Below are 6,974 nucleotides of genomic sequence, written 5' to 3'. Positions count from 1 at the left end.
AATTTCACAAGTACAAGACCTAGAGTGTTCAAAGACAGAGAGAATAGCAGTTTCCGATTTCCGCCGAAGTCCTTAAAATCCTTGGACCCTAGATAGCCTTCCAATGTTTAATCCAAGATGGACACACTTCCCTGCTCAGCAGACCAATAAACTACGTCTTCCGTCCGTTGAATCAAATTAGAAGAAAATCTGGGTCTTCTTAGCCTGGAACGTAGAGGCACTCAACCATGCTTCTACTTCGTTTAATGATAGGAGCTGCTTCTGCTCATAGTCTCTCCAGTCTTTTCACGCTGATTGACTGTTCGTCTTCTACTCTCCGGTCTTCTAAGCATATTGATGTCTTCTGGTTCTATTCAGCCGTTCACCTTCCACTGGTCCAACCAAGCTTCAACGATACCCTCGTTTTATACCTTGTTCACATTCGACTTAGTTTTATCCATCTTTAGACACTTTCTACGTCCATCACCTTGTTCACCCTTAGTAAAGATAGAGCACTTCCAGCTTTTAATTAGAAGTTCCTGTTAGGACTCTATCTGCATATTGGTCCATGCATATATATTTTCCGGTTATACACAATCAATGTATGCATTAGTAGCTATTGATTATTTTGTCATCTTTAAAATAACATAGAGGTTTTTTTAAAGATCTCCCAATTTTTTTATGATGAAAGAAATTCATTATGGAGATGTGTTCACGCAATAAAAGATCTAAAGTCAAGTGCGTGTAAAGTAAAATGAGATATAGGAGTATAAAACAGCTCTCTCTTCTACACAAGTTATCTAGTACATGAGAGTCAAATACGAATGTTATATCATCATGTGCATCAGATCTTCAAGTGTAATTTTTAGATTTTGATCAGAGCTCAAACTTTATATTTAATGAATTCTTTGCAGATATAATAAGAATTACCACTTCTTGTGGATCAAATTTCAAGTTCTATCTGCTTCCTTAACTATCTATTTTCCTATCTCTTTGTTTTCTCCTTTCCTTCCTAACACAGATAAAATATAATAAGAATTTCCATTACCACTTTCTTTACATTTTATGAATTTTCTGCAAATATAATAAGAATCACCACTTCTTCAATTATCAGGTCCTATACAACGCCTCTTGCAAAGTAGCAATTATGATCCTACACACTTTGGCACCTTCTGCAAATGAATTATCCGGCATCTACTGATAAATATCTTCTTCCTTTATCTGTTTCTATCTACTTTCTTAAATATGTTCCCCCGTCTGTTTCTATTTACTTTTCTTTCTAATGCATATACATATTTGGCTTCTCGTCCTTTTTGTCATATCAAAAAAAGCAATGAGAACGATTAAGAGAGGAAAACAATGCACATCGCAACGTCCATGCATTCACATCATCTGGTCAGTCAAAAAGAAATACGTGCATGCTCCTGTGTTACTTTTTCATCCTCAAAGCGTGCTACTTTCCATCCTTTCTCTTGTATGGCATGATTAAGATAGCAACTTTGCTAAAGCTGGAACAAATACTTTTGCGATATAGGAATCTTTGAAATGATATCTTATTCAAGAAATATGCCATTTACATCATACTGCCCCAGAGACTCATAGCCGAACTCAAAGGATTCAGAGGGTTGTTGCTACTGATAATATTGCTATACTAGTAGGAATGCAGGTGTGAATAATGCCTAGGCTGTAAGCTAGATAAAGACTCTCGGGTTCGCATCATCCTCGAACGCAAAAATCAAGGTTCCTTCATTAATAAAGTTCTGCACTTGGCGGTTCAGATTCGGACAGTCTTACACTAAATGACCTACCTCATCTCCATTGTATATGCAGCTTACTCTTGGATCGTACTTAGGGAACCTCTCTGGGTTGGCACGGGCACATACAGGAGTCCACAAGCTCTTTTGAAGAGTCTTGGGAGCAATTTGTTCATTGGGATTAAAATAGCTGAAAACTATCTTTTGGAAGTCGTTAATAGTGCCCTCCTCTCATGAATTGGTCTGCCCTTAGTATCAGGCTGAACGTTCTCTTGTTGGTTTAAATTAGCTGGACTATCTTCATGCAAGGGCCGGGCTTTACATCCTCATCAATCCATCCCCATGGTTGGACAGGACCTTGCTCTTCTTGCTTGGGCTTGGTGAAGTCACGTAATAGTTGAACCTCCAAGGTGGTCCTAAAGTTCCTACTTCGGATTCTCCCCCTTCATACCTCTGCTTCAGAGATTTCTCCACCACTGGTTTTGGTTCTATGATCAAATCCATTACTGCCCCTTTGCCTTGTGGGTCGTTCTCGTCCGTGTACAAGTCCATAACCTTTTCCTTGGCTGAACAATATATTTGCCTTTTGAACTCGGAGTTTCCTTAATTTTTTCCTTGAAGGCCTCCTCTATCTTTAGGGCCTCCATCTCCTCCTTGGCCAGTTGGCTCGCCGAGCCTGGGTAATTTGAGATGATGTGGATTATCATCAGCTAAAAGTGCGAAGAATTCACTGCATAGACGAATGCACTTGCCTGTTCTTCCTCAGTTAATGGCGGGATTGACTGTTCTGGATGTTTCTTCCACCTTCACCCAGACATCGTGAAGCTTTAGTCATTCTGAGTTTCCAGCTTGTCCAAGTCCTCCTTGGTAACTGCTAATCAAGAGTCTGATCAAATTGGACATTCAACAAATTGGTATCAGAGCTTATGGTTTGTGATCATGGCCTCAACAAACAATCAGCTTCATCTTCAATTCCCTCGTTTTACCAAAGAAAATTATGGTAATTCGGCTGCTAGAATGAAAGCTCTACTCAGCGCCTATAGTGTGCAGGAAGTTGTCAACACCGGCTATGATGAGCCAGAGGACAACACCACCTTGAATCAAAATGAGAGGAATGCTTTGGAGAAAGTTCAAGCAAGAGATCAATATGCCTTGTCAATCATCTATCAAGTTTTAGATGATTTTATGCTCGAGAAGGTTTTGAACGGTACTACGTCTAAGTAGACATGTGATATTCTTCACAACACATATCAAAGAGTACAAAAAGCAAATGAGAAAGTCAAAGGGAAAATCTTGTTCAGAGAAAAGTCCAAAAATCCCGCTGAAGACAAAGGTACTAAATCGTGTCATGATTTTGATTTCCATGACAACGGATATGCAACATTGGATTGGAACTATTGTTTGCAATATGATTATCTAGAGGGCCTTTTTGAAGCTTCTTCTCTATACACAAGCTTCTCACCTGATCCTTTGTGCTCACAAACTCTTGATTTTGAGCACAACTCCGATGATGCTATTTAAGATGTTGCAGAAGATCTTGATATTCAATATGATTATGCAAATGAGACCGTGATATTCGAGGAGATGAGTGCAAATAATGAGCCCAAGAAATGTGTTTTGCCACTCCATAACAGTGACCAAGAAAATGGACACAGTGAAGTGGGTGTTGGTGACAAGAGATGCCCAAAAGACGAGTGATAGCCACGACATTAGCAAAATGATATCGGATGAGCATATATCGCAGTACTTTTACATGTCGATAACTCATGCAGCAAAGGAGGTCAACATCGAGATGACCCTCTTCAAAAAAAAGGTGTCGATAGTTAGGCATTTATATCCGGTGGCCCCACAGAAAGTTGATGAGCCTCCAAACTCGAATTAAGAATATTCAGGAAATGGGCGGAGACTCAGAGAACGAAGAGCAGCTCAGAAAGGAGGTAAATTTGCTTGAGCTAGAAAAGAAGCTAATGGAGGAATTCCTTGATATATAGCTAGAGGATAAGAGAAAGAGGTTGAGACATGATTGTTTCAAAGCAAATTATAAAAAGAGGAAAATAATTTGGTTTAAGGGGGAGTGTGAGAAATTAAACTAAATTCATACTTGATGTTGAGACTATTGATCAACTACTGAGTTGTCGATTCAATGGAAAGGTTGTCGATGACTATTCGGTGCACAAATTAAGAAGAGTTTTTATTGTAGCATTGTTTTCAAGAGTCTGTTCATATTTCTATGTCTTGACTATTCGTGTTTATAGAGCTAATCAATGTTTTATAAATTCCCAAGAATCTATCTCCTTGGAATGGTAGAATTTATTTATGAGCCAGTTAAGAGCAAGTCTAAGAGTCATGTAACAAGCCTATAAAAGGCGAGTCTTGTAATTGTTTCCGATAATGTGAAATAAGGTGAAACCGACAAGGTGAATAAAATTAACAAAGAAGTCTGTCCATCTCCTTTTCTTCCTTGAGATTGTGCGAATTGTGAGTGTTTCACCTTCAAATTTATCCCAACAAATTTGGTATTAGAGCTGCGCCTCTTACGTTCAACAGTCATGTCTTCTAGTTCCAGTTTGGCAAGCCAATCCAAAGCTGTAGCATCTAAACTTCTCGGAAAGGCTTGGATCAAAATTTCTTCATTACTCGGGTGTTTGCCCGTTTGCAAACAAAGCCTTCTAAGATGAAACTTTTAACCTGCCCCATCGTACTTTATTAGTTCTGGAAGCTTATCCAGATGGACGCTAATTCTTTTTCTCTTCAGTATCTCGTCAATGAACCTGCCCTTGTGATCTGGCGGTATGTTTGTCAAGGTCTGCTCCAGAAACTTTACCAAGCTGTCTTCTGGTCATTGTTGGGAGGACCCTTTTGTGCCGAATTAGACGTCGACTGAACTGGACTCATGATCATGGAAAGGAATGATTTAGTCTACATCTATCAAAAGGAATATGTCAACTTTTTGTATGTACAATAAGAAATGCAGAGTATTAACGGGGTGTCATCCCGAGGGACCGTTTACAAGGCTTTTCCTAAATACCCCCTCTACACGAATACCTATCTTGTTTGAATTGTTACAAGGAAATTTCCTAGATAACAATAAAAAGTTAAAGGGGAAATGGTAAAGTACATCTTTTTAAAAGGGGGGTTTACAATTTTAAGAGACGGTCCCCATGAGAGACTATGGGATGGCTAATAACATCACCTAAAGGGGGTGAATAAGTGATTTTAATAAATTTTGGCAAGATAGTGTGGAATTAATAGCGCCAAGTTTGATAGTAGAGTAATCGAGTAAAACAAAATATGAATATGAGCAGATTCTGGTGATATTCAAGTTGTGCTTTGCATTGTATCTATCAAGCAGTGATTGAGTTTGAACAGAGAGATAGAAGACAATGCATGTCACGCCCCGAACCCCAATGGACTCGCGACACCCCTTGAAGGTCGTATTGAACGTGACGTCCTAGGACGCGTCGCCGACCCAAACGAAACACGTGAAGACAAACGCAAGCGGAAGCGGAAATAAAACAACCCAGACAAAAGATAATGACAGAGGGATAGTGCAAAACAATAATTTCATTTACGCCATAACAACCTAGGCTACTAACGAATAACCCACGTTTAGCAAAAGGGGACGGTGGTTGGATAGTCTACTATACTATATAAAAGGGGGCATACAAGAAGGGAAGCAACATCGATGTCCACTACCACTTCCGATCTCCGAACCGCATATGACGACTGTTCGCCACTTCAAGCCTGAAAATGTTTAACAACGGGAATGAGATAAATCTCAATAAGCAGACAACCTAAACCCCACCTAGGCCAATACATACCCAGACAAGTCTCAACATGCAATCTAACCATCGACGTACTAGAAATCACATAAACATACTTACCTTGCTTCTAATCATGCGTCAACTCTACATATTAGTCAAATCACTATAAGCAATAATATTCCAAGAACACATCACAATCACTCGAGCGCCATACACACTTGCATTCATCCACTTCAATCAAGTATATTCCACATGCATGTCCATCCAACTAACCACGACCCGTGTAAACACGCCTCAGGTCCTTTTCCACAGCCCGCGTCAACACTCCTCAGGCTCATTCTCACAGCCCGCGTCAACACGCCTTAGGCCCATTCTCACAGCCCGCGTCAACACGCCTTAGGCTCAACTTTCTTTCCAATGGCCCGCGTAAACACGCCTCAGGCCCAACTTTCCTTCCACTGACCTGCGTAAACACGCTTCAGGCCATTCAGACAAGCACATACGCCACATTATTCAATCAATTATCACGTCTTTCACATAACCAAATATCACGCAACCATTTCCAAACGACCACAACATAATTCGCCATACTTACGCCAAAGAAGCCACAGTTCCACCAATTCACGATCCATTTCAACAAGCACCTACGATCACCGTTGAGCGATCACAACCAACCGTCAACTCAACTTGTGCAACCCATAATTTAGCATCAAAACAGCCCACTAGGGGAGATGACAACCATCCACAACTTAGCACACCATTCCGACACAAAACTTGCCCGACATCAACCCATCGGACTCGCCATTAACCCGGTTCGTAGCAGTCCCCAATTCAGCACATACGAATCACGTTCAAGCACCCAAACCACTCACAATGACAACAACAAAACAGCCCCCAACCCAACACAAACAACTCATCTTTAGTAGCAATTTCATGCAAAAGATCACAACAAATCAGCCATTACATGGCTACTAATCAACCTCATTTTGATCTACATTTCAAGCTATAAATTCATCAATGTCAGCCCATAATTCCAGCATTCTGCCCCGCCATGATTAGTCCCTAAATTAACCTCTAAACCACCACAAAGCACCCACAAATTCCAACCATGAACAGTCCATATGATCAGCCACCAAATCAGCCCTTAATCCACACTAATTAACCCATAAACGAGTCTAATAATACCCGAAGTCCTAGACGGAGTTTAGGGAGTCGCTTACCTTGGGCCTAAGCGAGAATAAGCTGAGCAAGGGCAGCGAGGGAGACCGGAACAGCAGCGGCAGAAGCCTCGGTATAGCCGCGACTCCGGCAGACTCGTGGCGGCTCACGGTGGCGACGGACGAGCGGTTGCTACATGGGAGAGGAAGCGGACAGGGGGCTGAAGCAGGGGCGGCGGCTGGGTTCACGGCCGGTGGGCGGCCAGGCAACGGCGACGACGACGGCGGCTGGGCGGCGGAGGCTCTGCCACGGCCGGGAC

Source organism: Syzygium oleosum, unplaced genomic scaffold, assembly GCF_021117445.2.
Source record: "Syzygium oleosum isolate NSW1041296 unplaced genomic scaffold, Sole_v2.1 Sole_v2.02, whole genome shotgun sequence".
Lineage (NCBI taxonomy): Eukaryota > Viridiplantae > Streptophyta > Magnoliopsida > Myrtales > Myrtaceae > Syzygium > Syzygium oleosum.
Note: the sequence above shows the minus strand (reverse complement) of the source record.